The following is a 15,162-nucleotide window of genomic DNA, read 5'->3' as shown; positions in this document are numbered from 1 at the left end:
CATGTGTTTCCTTTTAAACTAGAAGTGTAGAGTACATGCACGACATGTTCACGCATATCCCTTATCAATCTCGTAGAAAAAAATAATAATATAGTACTAATAATAATAAAGAAAGAACAAGTAAAGGGGTACGACCTTGTCCTAGGTTAGGGCAGGGTTGTGACAATAAGTGTCTGAGGGTACAAGTTTATTGGAGAATCTTATTTAATAGGTTATGAATTTATGTTATTGATATTTGGAGTCCTAGATATTTCTAAATATTTATGGAGTTTTTAAATTATCTCATTGAGGTATTTATTTGGTGTCCTGGTAGAAGAACATATATTTTTGGTTTGAATAAATGGATTTGTATTTTCGGGAATATTGGAGTATTTAAATATGTTATGGAAGTTGGATTTAGGTTACAAGAGATAACTCTCCGGACCTCCGACAGTGAATGGAGATCGACCTGGAAGTGCCTCGTGACTGGGCTATGGTGCACAGTGGCAAAAGGCTGGGAAGCTTCAGTCATTGGTGGAGGTGTGAAGTTCGGCTCTATTTTGGGTGTAGGAAAACAGGGGACAACACGAGCTGAGTATCTGTGAGCTGGATGGTGGTGCCAAACGAGCTGAGCGCTAGGCTGTTGCGTCGGTGGCTATGGTTTCATGTGGCTAAGCAGGTAATGATGACACGGAGAGAGAGTCGGCGCTGTGGGTGGCAGGGTTGTGGTTGGATATGGAGGGAGCAGGTGCTCTGTTATGAGCTGCAAAAATAGGATGGTTTTTGGTTGCTAGGCGGAGATTGTGGCTCGCGGTGGTGCTAACGGTGGCTGGGTCGATTTTGAGGAGGAGCTTGGGTGATGGTCGTGGTTCACAAAGGAGGGTAGATGCTCTGGGGAGTATGGCTGGCCGAGGTCATGAAAAGAGGGTAGTGGCAGCTTTGGGTTTCTTCATATATGAGGGATGGTTGAGACGCGCATATATATAGGGGACTGAATATGAAAACCCTGGAGGAGAGAGTAGCATGCATGTAGTGAGTAAACGGAAGTGAACGTGTAGAACGTGGAGTCTGAAATTATTTTCACGGGCTAGGCTATTTAACCCGAAAATATTTGGCCTAGGCATTGATCTAGTATGGGGTTAATATATGGGCATTATGTCTATGTTTTTGGGCCTCGACTCAACCTAGAAAAAAATTACCCTTTGCCCATAAAATTTTCGATTGAAGATCCACTTGTTCCTTTAAAAGATTTTAAACCTATCCAAAAATTATAATCCATCAAAAATATTTTAAGCCCATACTCTATTCCAAAAAAAATTTACTTAAAATTCCAAATGGGCTTTTCATACCTATAAACCCAAAAATTTTGTAAAGCGAGTTTGGCTGGGTCCAGGTGTTACAGTATCTGTCCTGGTGTGATGCTCTGATTGATGAAGATGAGGTCTCAGATTTTGATATGCCAAAAGGATTTTTGAATAACAATGTCTTTTTGAAAGTTTCGCTCTGATATTTTTGTAACATGTTTTGATATTTGCATTCTGAAAATAAATGATTTTGTTTATGCATTCTGAACGTAAACATTTTGTTTTGCATTCTGAATTCTAAAAATACTCATGTTTACATACTAGTATATGTTTTCTACTTACTGAGTTGTTGATAACTCACCCCTAATCTCCAAATATTTTTCAGATAATTTTGATGGTTTAGCTGGAGATCAAGAGTAGGAAGTTTTAACAATGTATGATGATCGTAGTGGAATACGTGCCTGAGGGTACAGGTTTATTAGAGAATCTTATTTAATAGGTTATGAATTTATGTTATTTGATATTTGGAGTCTTAGATATTTCAAAATATTTATGGAGTTTTTAAATTATCTCATTCAGGTATTTATTTGGTGTCCTTGTAGAGAAACATATATTTTCGATTTGAATAAATGGATTTGTATTTTTGGAAATATTGGAGTATTTAAATATGTTATGGAAGTTGGATTTAGGTTACAAGAGATAACTCTCTGAACCTTCGAGGGCGGGATGTTACATATACTAAGTTAGGATTTGAACTAATATAGAAAATGTTTATAATCAAAAGGTTTAAAAATGGGTATTTACAAAAATACCCCTAAACATCCTAAAATTGCCACTCCTAATGAATGTTAGTTTTATGTGATTTTTATCACTCTGTTATTTATGAAAAGTGTCATTTTCCCTTAAATACTATTGGTTTTATTTTATTTCTACATATTTTTATTTATTTTCTTGGATTTGAAAGAATAAAAAGATTTAGTGCAAAATGAGAGCATTCTGGTACAAAATAAGAGACTACATATCCAAACTGATCAAAGGCAGCGATATCTAAAGAGAGCCGATGAGATTTGGGTGAGGAACCTTGTCCCGTGGGCAGCAAAGAGATTTCTCTCACCCAAAATCGAAAAGCCTTACCTTTCAATAGGCGAGGAGACTCACGACCAGAAGGCGTGAAGATTTGGCGGTTAGATTAGACGAGTAGTCTTAATGACCAACTTAAAAGACCAACCTAAACAACATCGTGGGCTACAATTAGATAAGGCGAGAGAAGTCTTTCATCTCGGTCGGGAGTCTTTCCACTAGGTCGGCGAGGAGAGGGCTGTGTGGTTTTTGTGACCTCCACGCCCGATCATTTGTGACCGCCACACCTGTTCAGTTGTGACTTTCACGCCAATTATATTCAATGCACATGGTATCGACTCGGTGGGATAATTCCTCCCGACTGGGATCAATTTGTTGTTGACCACCAAATTGAGTTCCGCAATGAATTTGTGTGGCGACCAAATCCTCCCGAATTTAGCAATTCAAGCTGCATATCACTTAATCTTCCATTTTAGATAATCCCGTTAATCTTGACATAATTCCTTTTATGTTGACATCTATATTTAGAAATTATTTTCCAGATCCTTAGGTAAGATTATAGCCACAGTTATCTTGTTTCCAGATTTAAATTTCAACATCTATTTAATCCCGACTTGTGGGATGAATATAAAGTCTTTTTGGTTTTTGAGTTTTTAGTTTTAGAGTCTGAGTTCAGAGTTCCAGTTTTTATCATTGAAGTGTTCTTTCGAGAAGGCAGATTTGGAGGAGCAGAGGCTTACGTCAGATCTAGATCATTAGAGCATACGCTTTTCGATCCCGAGATTGAAAGGACCTTACGTTAGATCAATAAAGAGAAAAAGAAAAAGGTTGCAACCTGTAAAGTTAATATGGCCGAATAGGAGCACAAAGCGTTAAGAGACTATGCGATGCCCTAGGTCAATAGGGTGATATCCAGTATAAGGCGACCGGTTATACAAGCCAATAACTTCGAGATCAGGCCGGCCATCATTCAGATGATTCAACAAACCGTCCAGTTTGAGGGGCTGTCATAAGAGGATCCTAATATCCATATTGCAAATTTCTTGAAAATTTGTGATACTTTTAAACATAATGGAGTGACAAATGATGTAATCCGATTGAGACTTTTTCTTTTTTCACTTAGGGACAAAGCAAAAACTTGGTTGAATCTTTGCCGCTCGGCATCATCACCATCTGGGAGGAGTTGGCATAAAAAAATTTAGCAAAGTATTTCCCTTCGGCGAAGTGATCAACTTTTAATTTCGACTTCCAAGCGTAGAAGTTGTCAAAGTAATAGAAGGGTAAATCCCAAGATCGAATTCACAAGGACAATGGGAATTAAGCAAACATTTCATATTCACAAGACAACATATTATCGTTTATGGTGACAAGAAATTTTGAAAGCATAAGAAAGCATTAAACTAAAAGATCTAGCAATGAACAAAAAAAGTAAGAAATGAGAAATAAATTTCATAGGTTGACCACTAACTATATCGACACCAAAATGGGGGCTATTTAAAATGGGAGTGTGGACTGAATTAAGAGTGAAATTATTGGTTGTTCTAAAAGTTTAAGCATGAGTAAAACTGAAAGTAAATGTGAATCTATGTTTCTAAAATTACTAAGAATTAAGAGATTTAGAGGAAATGTATAGAAATTGACTTAAACTTGTAAGAAACAATAAAACAAACACTTGGGATGCAATTTTTGCCCACTGATTTGGTAATGGATTTACTTCTCTTTTCATCTTCTCTCAACCATTCTCTCATTCCTAGAAATCATGGTCGGATGATGTAGCAATGAACCACAATTTTTTTAGCCTAATAAAACTAATTGACAGATTATATAACAACTTTAAAACCGTGAAAGAAAACCATCAAAGTCTTGTTACTTGTTCAAGTATCAATTGTGCCTTTACGTCTACAACTGAGCTAAACCAAGAACAAAGAGCTTCAATCCTTTCTAGATGCAAATTGAAAAGTAATCCAACAAGTTAAACATCAAAATCACAAAACATCAAAGAAAATCTAACCCCAAACAGTCATGGGTTACACCTTGAATCCCAAGCTAAAAATCTAGCCTATTATCTATAGATTAGCAAAATGCCCAAAAGGATTAAATCCCAACATTTCTGGTTTCTCTCTAAACGAGAACTACCGAAGACCAAAAAATGCTCAAGACCAAAAATACTCCCAGACGCCGAAAACGCTAAAGACGCAAAAAAACCCAAAAGAAAAACTGCCAAAATCTGCTCCTGATGCTAAATTGCTCTAAACTAAAATTGCTGAAGAAAGAAAGTGCTGAAGAAGAAAAATATCCTGAAGACCCCAAAAATAAAAATGCATAAAACGAAAAAAACTGCTCCCGCCCCAAAATGCTAAAGCCGCCAAAAAAATAAAAATGCTCCAGATGAAAGACTAGGCACCACCTTTATGCCAGTTCACCCCACTAAGAGGGATTATCCAATCAGCTTTTGCCCCCCGTACTGCAATGCAAAACTGACCCAGCTAAAGCGAGGCCTCTTCCGTGTGATTTTGCTGCTGGTCCCGTGCTCCACATCCTGCGCACTTCCATTCTGTAGACATACTCAGCACGTAGACATACTCAGTGTTATTTTCTATTCCGTGCCCAATACATGCGAGAATCCCACTATGCTCTAACCATGCGTTGGTTGTCTCACTCTCCATCCTTCATGACTTAGCACACTTTAATTCTAATAATGCCCTTTGCTTTCATTCTTTCCAAAAATGCCCTGCACATATAAGTATGCTATGAGTTTTAATTATTTCGGAGGCAAATGTGAAACTTTTGTGTACAAAATATTGGTATCAATTGATTCGGAGTCCGATACTAGAATTTGATGTGTAATTAAGTTACTTAACTCTTATTTGATGAAACATATCATTCACTTAAACAACTTAATTATATATTTCCAACACTTTATCACCAAGACAGCGAAATTAAGGAATGATATTATTACCTTCGTCCAATTTGTTGGTGAATCATTGTATGAGGCGTGGGAGAGATACAAAGACTTATTGTGCAAGTGTCCACATCATGACCTCCTCGCCTGGCTTCAAGTATAGACATTCTACAATGGTTTGGGACCCACAAATCGATCTATAGTTGATGCGACCGCTGGAGGAGCATTAACGAGTAAGCCCATGAAGCCGCCTATGGACTTCTGGAAGAATTGGCGTCCAACAATTATCAATGGTCTGCGGAGAGATCAATGTCAAGGAAGGTGGCTGGAGTTTTTGATATTGATTCTATTACCACACTGGTAGCGCAGATGGCAAATCTTTCACAACAACTAGGTAAGGTGAACTTTAATGCTTTTCAAACTAATGTTGTTTGCGATCATTGCGCAGGAAATCATTCTAGTGTAGATTGCCAAGTGGGGAATCATTTTGTCCAACTGAGTCAAGAACAAGCCCACTACATGTCAAATTTCCAATGTCAGAACAATCCTTATTCAAACACGTTCAATCCCGAATGGAGAAACCACCCTAACTTTTCATGGAGCAATAACCAAGGGCCGGATAGACCACCTCAACAGTTTCCGCAGTAAGAGAAGAAGGCGGCACTTGAGGATATGTTCATGCAGTATATGCAAAAGACTGATATGATGATCCAAAACAACTCAGTATCCATATGCAATCTTGAGATGCAAATCGGTCAACATTCAAACCTGCTTACCGAAAGGACAATAAGGACTTTACCGAGCAATAGTATGACCAATCCAAAGGACCATGTCAAAGCCATAGAATTGACCAGTCACAAACAATATGTACCAAGCGAGATGCAGAAGCTGAAAATGTGGAGACCGAGAAGAAGGAAACTGAGGACGAAGTGAAAGAAACCAATCGGAAGGTGACCAACCAACAAGCTGAGAAGACTAGAGAGAATAAAGGGGTTGCAAAATCCAAGAAATCTAGGGAGTTTACTTCTGAAACTTGTTCTCCTTCAATTTATGATCCACCAGTTCCTTTTTTGCAAAGATTAAAGAAAAATAAAATTGATAACCAGTTCTCTAAATTTTTAGTATATTAAAGCAATTGCATATTAATATTCCTCTCATGGAAGCCTTGGAGCAAATGTCAAATATGCAAAATTTTTTAAGGATATATTATGAAACAAGTGGAAGTTGGAGGAGCATGAGACTCTGATGCTGACCGAGGAGAGCAGTGCAATTTTACAAAAGAAGATGCCACCTAAGTTGAAAGATCCGGGGATTTTCATGATCTCTTGCACTATAGGAAATTCCTATTTTGATAAAGCTTTATGTGACTTAGGGGTAAGTATTAATCTAATGCCTCTCTGTTTTTAGGAAATTGGGTCTTGGAGACATAAAGCCGACCACCATCTCTCTACAATTGGCAGACAGATCTATCAAATATCCGAGAGGACTCATTGAGGACGTATTGGTGAAAGTTGATAAGTTCATCTTCCCCACCGATTGCATGTACTTGATATGGAGGAGGATGAGGAGATCCCTTTGATTTTGATGTCCAGAAAGGAAAACTCGTTTTGAGGGTAGGCGAGGAGCAAGTCACATTTGACGTGTTTAAATCTATGGCATTCCAGTTCGAGGTACATTCCTGTTTTCAAATAAGAGACCGAGACATGGTCAAGGCTGACAAGACTTATGAAGCTAAATTTCCAAAGCTACCACTTGAGGTATGTCTTACTCACTCTACATCTATTGAAACTGAAAATGAAAAAGTTAAGAAGCGTGAGAGATATTTGGAAGCTACACCTTCCATTTCTCATTCAATAAAACTGAAAGTGGAAGAGCTAAACTCATCTCAACCGATGTCACCCAAGCTAGAACTCAAGCCATTTCCCTCAAATTTAAGGTACGCTTTCTTGGGCCAGGACGCTACTTTTCTTGTTATTATTAATAGTTCATTGGGTGATGTAGAGGAAGAGAAGTTGCTGAGAGTCTTGTGGGATCACGAAATAGCGTTGGATTCGACCATCTCAGACATTAAAGGAATTAGTCTTTCAATTTGCATGCACAAGATTTTAATAAAGGATAATTTTAAGCCGATCGTCCAACCCCAAAGGAGATTGAATCCATCAATACAAGAAGTGGTGCATAAAGAGATATTGAATCTTTTAGATGCCGGGATCATTTATCCAATTTCAGATAGTGTATGGGTAAGTCAAGTGCAAGTCGTCCCAAAGAAAGGAGGGATAACTGTGATCAAGAATGACAACAATGAACTCATACAGACCAGGACAGTCATGGGATGGCGAGTATGCATAGACTATCAAAGACTGAATGATGCAACTCAGAAAGACCATTTTTCCTTACTGTTTATTGATCAAATGCTAGAAAGACTTGCCGGCCACGACTACTAGATGGATATTTTGATTACAATCAAATAGGCATTGCACTTGAGATCAAGAGAAGACAACTTTCACTTGTCCTTACGACATTTTTGCATATAGGCACATGCCTTTTGGCCTTTGCAATGCGCCAACCACTTTTCAAAGATGCATAATGTCCATCTTCTCGAATATGGTGGAAACATTTTTTGAAGTCTTAAAGGATGACTTCTTGATTTTTGGTCATTCTTTTGATAACTGCTTATCTAATTTATCCTTGATTTTGAAGAGATGCAAGGAGACAAACCTTGTTTTAAATTGGAAAAAATGCCACTTCATGGTCAAGGAGGGAATAGTGCTCAGCCGCCACATCTCCTTCAAGGGAATTGAGGTTGACCGAGCAAAGATAGAAGTTATTGACAAACTCTCACCACCGACCAATGTGAAGGGCGTGAGGAGCTTCTGGGGTCACGCCGAGTTCTATCGTCAGTTTATAAAGGATTTTTCTCAAATTACTAAACCTGTCTGCACTCTGTTGATTAAATCATACTCGTTTTGAATTTTTTGATGAATGCTTGCATGCTTTTGAAATATTGAAAAATAAATTAATTTCAGCACCTATCATTGTGTCATTGGATTGGAATTTACCTTTTGAATTAATGTGTGATACTAGTGATTATGCTATAGGGGTTGTTTTGGGGAGAGAAAAGATAAAATTTTTCATGTTATTTATTATGCAAGTCGAACCTTAATAGGAGCTCAACTTAATTATGCTACTACTGAAAAGGAATTATTAACAATTGTGTTTGCCTTTGACAACTTTCGTTCTTATTTGATAGGTTCAAAGGTGATCATCTACACTGATCACTCGTCTCTTAAATACCTGTTGTCGAAGAGGGATGCCAAACCAAGACTTTTACAATGGATTCTGCTACTACAAGAGTTTGATTTGGAAATAAAATGATGGGAACTAAGGTGAGCCTAGTCTTAAAGATCCTTTGCAACTTCCAGATGGGCCAATTACAAGGTCAAGAGCTAAAAAAATAAGGAGGCAATGCAAGGATTGATGCAATTCACTTGGGTCAAGTTTAGCAAGAGCCCAACATTCAAGATGGGCTTGAAGGATGAAGATCAAGTTTTGATTCATTTGATAAGCTATAGAAGAGGGAAACAACATGACTTAAAGGCTTTGGGTACTTGAAGGCTTTCAACTTGTTTAATTCATTTAAAGGACTTATTTTATTAGTTTAGAATAATTGAGTTTATTATGGGAAGGACTTAAGGGGGGCCTATACAAAGGCATGTTGGAAAAGTTATTATTTCATTGAACTAGGATTTTACTATAGCGAGTACTGTAGCCGCGACACTGTTCATTAGGGGCATTTTTGGAAAAAGTGACTTTATTTTGGCTAGGGTTTAATTAGATTTGGTTTTAAATACTCTTTGTTGCTTCATGTTAAGAAGTTTATGAAATTTGATGAATTTATTCATTGTGAGTTGAGTTTTACTTCTCTTGTTCTTAATTGAACTTTTGAACTTATTAAAGGTAAATCACAACCTTTGTGGCGTTCTTCCTTTGTAATCTAGGTTCTTGAGACGGGTCCTTCATCGGGTCTAGATATTAATATAATCTAGGTTCTTGAAATGAGTTCTCATCGGGTCTAGATTCTCCATCCATTGACTTGATTTTGACTTTCCAAGGAATTTTTCAAATTGATTGTGGGTTCAAGGGATTTCTATTCCCGCAGGTTCATATCATTTGGTATTCAGAGCAAGGTTTCCAATCAGGTTTGATTCTATCTTTTGATTTTTGTTTCTTTAAATTTAATTCTAGGGCTTCATTGTTCTAGGGTTGCAAAAAAAAAAAAAAAAAAAAAAAAAAAAAAAAAAAAAAAAAAAAAAAAAAGAAAAAAAAGTAGGTTGCCGAAATTTTTAGGGTTTTTGGATTTGGCTGAAATTTTCATCACCTAGGGTTTCAAAATTCTAAGGTTTCCTACATCTCTTAATTTGTCAATTGCTTGGAGTGCCGTTCCATTGATTCTCTTCTATTTCATTGGCAATTCTTGTGTGCTTGAATTCAATTGCTTGATTTTCACAATTGAGTATTGTTGTTTGTGATTTAATTAGAGAGAAGAAGAGAAAAGAAAAGAAAAGAAAGGAAAGGAAAAAAAAAACGAAAAGAAAAGAAAAGAAAAGAAAAGAAAGGAAAAGAAAAGAAAAGAAGATTATAAAGAAAAGAAAAGAAGAAGAAGGTAAGAAAAGGTGGTATATTCAAAGGTTGCTATATAGTTACAATAAAGAGAAGGAAATACATTTATTGATTGAGCTTTATCGTCAAAGGAACTGAATGCATCTTTCTAGTTGGTATCTTGTTTTATAATTACTCTTTCCCTCGTATAAATTTCTTGAGTCTCGTGTCATTTTATTCCTTACTTGTTTCTTGTTTCTTGGATCTATATTACTAGTTGGAATAATACAAGGTTGTATTGTCTTGATTTAGTTCAACTGGTTCTTAAAGAACTAGAGTGGGAAAACTATTGAGGTAAAAGGCAAGAGAGTGTGAGACTATTATCGGGAAAAAGCCAATTAAGAGTGAAACACGAATGGAGTGCCATTATTCGCGTGTAAACACCTAAGGGAGTGTGTGAGGTTTTCCAGTAACATTCTTTTGTGCAGCACTTTATAATGTCTCATCGAAGTGGCTCTTCACCAAAGGGGATGGTAGATAACTCATCCTTTGTGTTGCAATCCATGCAATAACAGTTTGAGCTGTTGAACTTAGTGTTGGGTGAAGTGAGGGATAGGATGGATCATCAAGATGCGGTAATTAGAAATCTACAGTGCATGAGAGATAGGAGGCGATGTGAGTCTAGTGTTAAAAATGGATATGATAAAGAAGAGTATAGTGATTCTTTTGTTACTAGGTGTGCACTCAATATACAAATTATGATGGATGATACAGAGTAGCAGAGCAAGAACATTTTTCATACTAGATGCCACATCAACAATAAGGTATGTAGTATGATTATTGATTTGAAGAGTTGTATTAATTTGGCTAGCACTACTTTAGTTGAGAAATTGAATTTACCTACCTTGAAACATCCTAGACCATACATGTTGCGGTGGTTGAGTGATTGTGGGGAAGTTAGGGTAAATAAGTAAGTGCTAGTTTCTTTTTCAATTGAGAAATACCAGGATATGATCCTTTGTGATGTAGTGCCTATGCATACTGGCCATATTTTGTTGGGAAAATCGTGGCAGTTTGATAGGAAGGCTATCCATGATGGGTTAAAGAACATGTACACTTTTAAAAAGGATGGAAAAACAATCAAACTTGCTCCTATAACTCCAACCCAAGTCCATGGGGACCAATTGAAACTAAAAAGTGATGTTGCTCAAAAAAGAAAGAGTGAAAATGAGAGTGATTAAATAAGAAAGAGTGAAAGTGAGAGTGATAAAAAAGAAAAAGTGAAAAAAAGATTGAGCTAAAAAGTAAGAGTGAATGTGAGATTGAGAAAAAAAGAAATAGTGAGGCCGAAAAGGAGAGAGAGAAAAAAAGATAAGGATGAGGCTGAGACCTCAAGAGAAAGAGAGAATGAGTTGAAAAATAATTGTCAAGTCGAGAGTTCAAAAAAAGATGAAGGAAAAGAGAGTGATAGAAAAAAAAGAGTGAAAAGCAAAAAGAGAGTGAAAGGGAAAAAGAGAGTGAAAAAGAAAGAGAGAGTCGAAAGAAAAGAGAGAGTGAAGAAAGTGAGAGAAAAACAAAGAGAAAAATGAAGTTTTATGCTAAGGCGAGTCTTAATACTAACGAACTTATCGTGTCTTTGCCTAGTATTGTTGTCTCTTTGTTGCAGGGATATGAGGTAGTGTTTCCTAGCTGTGTGTTTAGTGGATTGCCACCTATTAGAGAAATAGAGCATTACATTGATTGTGTGCCGGGTATGACAATTCCTGCCCGACCTTTCCTGGACGAACATGAGTTCTTGAAGTACTTGAAAGGACAAGGTAAGTTGAATAGAAAACATGCCAAGTGGGAGGAATTCATTGATACATTTCTTCATGTATTCAAATACACACAAGGTATGAAAAATTTTGTGGTTGATGCTTTAGCAAGAAGGTATATCCTTGTCTTCTTTTTAGATGCAAAATTGTTGAGGCTTGAATATGATAAGGAATTGCATGCTAATGATGATGACTTTGCTAGTGTGTATGGAACATCTGAGAAAGCATCGTTTGGTAAGTTCTATAAACTAGATTGGTACTTGTTTAGAGATAATAGATTTTGTATGCCTACTAGTTTTATGTGTAAGTTGCTTGTTTGTGATAGACATGGTGGTTTGTTGGGTAACCTTGGTGTAAGGAAGACTTTTGTTGTGTTGCATGAACGTTTGTGGAAATATCATTTGCCATTCAATGACATGTTGCATGAACGTTTGTGGAAGTATCATTTGTCATTCATTGATGTGTTGCATGAACATTGATGGGAGTATCATTTGCCATTCAATGACATGGTGCATGAACGTTTGAGGAAGTATCATTTTTCATTTATTGATGTGTTGCATGAACGTTTGTGGGAGTATCATTTGTCATTCATTGAAGTGTTGCATGAACGTTTGTGGAAGTATCATTTGTCATTGATTAAAGTGTTGCATGAACGTTTGTGGGAGTATTGCTTGCCATTCATTGAGTTTGCATATAATTGGAGCGGTCATTTTGGTGTAAGGAAAGCTTTAGGTGTGTTTCATGAACTTTTATGTGAGTATCATTTGCCATATATTGACATGTTGTATGAACATTTGTGGGAGTATCATTTGTGTTCATTGAGTTTACATATAATTGGAGTGGTCATTTTGGTGTGAGGAAAGCTTTAGATATGTTTCATGAACATTTGTGGGAGTATTGTTGCCATTCATTGAGTTTACATATAATTGGAGTGTTCATGCTACTACTCAATTTTCACAATTTGAAATTGTTTATAAACTTAATCCATTTATTCCTTTAGATTTAACACCTTTACCTGTTGATGACAGGAGTAGCTTGGATGGACTTTTTCAAATTCTTGAACAAATTAATGATAATGCATATCTAATGGAACTTCCAGGTAAGTATCCGGTTTTTGCTATTTTCGATGTTACAACCATTTTCCCTTTGATCCAGGTGGAGATTTGAGGTTGAATCCTTTTGAGGAGAGGAGGAATGATGGGAAGAAAGGTGAGCCTAGTCTTAAAGGTCGTTCCTTTGCAACTTCTAGATGGGCCAATTACAAGGTCAAGAGCCAAGAAGATCAAGGAGGTAATGCACGGATTGATGCAATCCATTTGGGACAAGTTTACCAAGAGCCCAACATTCAAGATGGGCTTGAAGGATGAAGATCAAGTTTTGATTCATTTGATAAGCTATAGAAGAGGGCAACAACATGACTTAAACGCTTTGGGTACTTGAAAGCTTTCAACTTGCTTAATTCATTTTGACTTATTTTACTAGTTTAGAATAATTGAGTTTATTATGGGAAGGACTTAAGAGGGGCCTATGCAAGGGCATGTTGGGAAAGTTATTATCTTATTGAACTAGGGTTAGGGTTTTACTGTAGTGAGTACTGTAGCGCGTTACTGTAGCCGCAGCACTGTTCATCAGGGGCATTTTTTGGGAAAAATGGCTTTATTTTGGCTAGGGATTAATTAGGTTTGGCTTTAAATACTCTTTGTTGCCTCATGTTAAGAAGTTTATGAAATTTGATGAATTTATTCATTGTGAGTTGAGTTTTACTCCTCTTGTTCTTAATTGAACTTTTGAACTTGTCAAAGGTAAATCACAACCTTTGTGGCGTTCTTCTTTTGTAATCTAGGTTCTTGAGACGGGTTCTTCATCGGGTCTAGATTTTAATATAATCTAGATTCTTGAAACGATTTATCATCGGGTCTAGATTCTCTATCCATTGACTTGATTTTGGCTTTCTTGGAAAGTTTTCAAATTGATTATGGGTTCAAAGGATTTCTATTCCCGCGGGTACATATCATAAGAGATAAGAAAGATACCGAGAATGTAGTGGCTGACCATTTATCTCACCTTGAGCTTAAAGAGGCGGCTGGCGACGAGAATTTCAAAATTAATGAGACCTTCTCGGTCGAGTAATTAATGGCTATACAAGTTGTTTCATGGTATGCCGACAGGACAAATTATTTGGTGTCCAAAATTCTCCTGACCGAGATGGCATATCAACAAAAGCAGAAGTTCTTCTCCGACTTGAAATATTATTTTTGGGAGGAATTGTTTCTATACTGGCACTGCGCGGATTAGATAATCAGGAGATGTGTGCCCAAGGAGGAGATGGCGAGGATACTCAAACATTGCTACTCTTTGGAAGCGGGCAGCCACTTTGGTGGAGCAAAAACAACAGCAAATGTTTTACAATGTGGCTTTTATTGGCCAACTATTTTTAAAGGCTATTTTAATTTTGTTACTTTGTGTGATCATTGTCAAAGGTTTGGCAACATTTCTGGGAAACATGCAATGCCTTTAAACAATATTTTAGTTATTTAATTATTTGATGTTTGGGGTATAGATTTCATGGGTCATTTTCCATCGTCATGTTCTTATAAATTTATTTTGGTGGTTGTAGATTATGTCTCCAAATGGGTGGAAGCGGTCGCCTTGCCAACCAATGATGCGAGGGTCATGGTAAATTTCCTGCGGAAGAACAGCTTTTCTCGATTTGGCACTCTGAAGGCCATAATCAGTGATGGCGGAAAGCACTTTTGCAATCACCAATTTGAAGCGCTACTGACTAAGTATGGAGTTACCCATCACGTGTTGACACCATACCATCCTCAAACGAGCGGCCAGGTAGAGGTGTCTAATCGAGAGTTGAAGCGCATACTAGAGAAGACCGTGAGTGTCTCTCAGACAGACTGGGCGAGAATGTTAGATGATGCGCTATAGGTCTATCGAACAACATTCAAAAGCCTACCATCTACCCGTGGAGCTAGAACATAGAGCCTATTGGGCGATGAGGACTCTAAACTTTGATTTACAAGATGAATGAGTTCCACAATGATGCTTGTGAGAATGCTCGGATTTACAAAGATAAACCTAAAAGATGGCACGATAAGCATATTCTAAGAAGGGAATTCCAAGTCGGGCAGAAAGTTCTGTTATTTAACTCAAGACTTCAACTCTTCCCTGGAAAGTTGCGCTCTCGGTGGTTGGGACCGTTTATGGTGACCCGTGTTTTTTCCTATGGGGCGGTTGAAGTCCATCATGAGAAAAAAGGCACATTTAAAGTAAATGGACAGAGATTAAAACCCTATATGGATGATGACTTTAACTTAGAAAAGTGTGCCCTTGATCTCGCCAGTCATAAATGGTGAGAGGACAACAATGTCTAACTACAGACTTTAAACAAGGCGCTTTTGGGAGGCAACCCAAGTTTTATTTATTTATTTTTATTTTTGCTTAACATTATTCTTTTTCTTTCATTTTACAGGAA

The 15,162-nt window shown here is 37.1% G+C and overlaps 1 non-coding gene across 1 annotated transcript; it reads right to left on the bottom strand.

Annotated features, from left to right (window-relative positions):
* Window positions 1-5,299: 5,299 nt before the first annotated feature.
* Window positions 5,300-5,406, bottom strand: LOC121261761. The gene has a single exon (XR_005939983.1). It is a non-coding gene; the product is annotated as a small nucleolar RNA R71 (small nucleolar RNA).
* Between the last annotated feature and the right edge of the window lie 9,756 nt (window positions 5,407-15,162).

Source organism: Juglans microcarpa x Juglans regia, chromosome 4D (genome assembly GCF_004785595.1).
Source record: "Juglans microcarpa x Juglans regia isolate MS1-56 chromosome 4D, Jm3101_v1.0, whole genome shotgun sequence".
Classification (NCBI taxonomy): domain Eukaryota; kingdom Viridiplantae; phylum Streptophyta; class Magnoliopsida; order Fagales; family Juglandaceae; genus Juglans; species Juglans microcarpa x Juglans regia.
The sequence above is the reverse complement of the archived record's forward strand: the minus strand, read 5'-3'. Positions and strand labels throughout refer to the sequence as shown.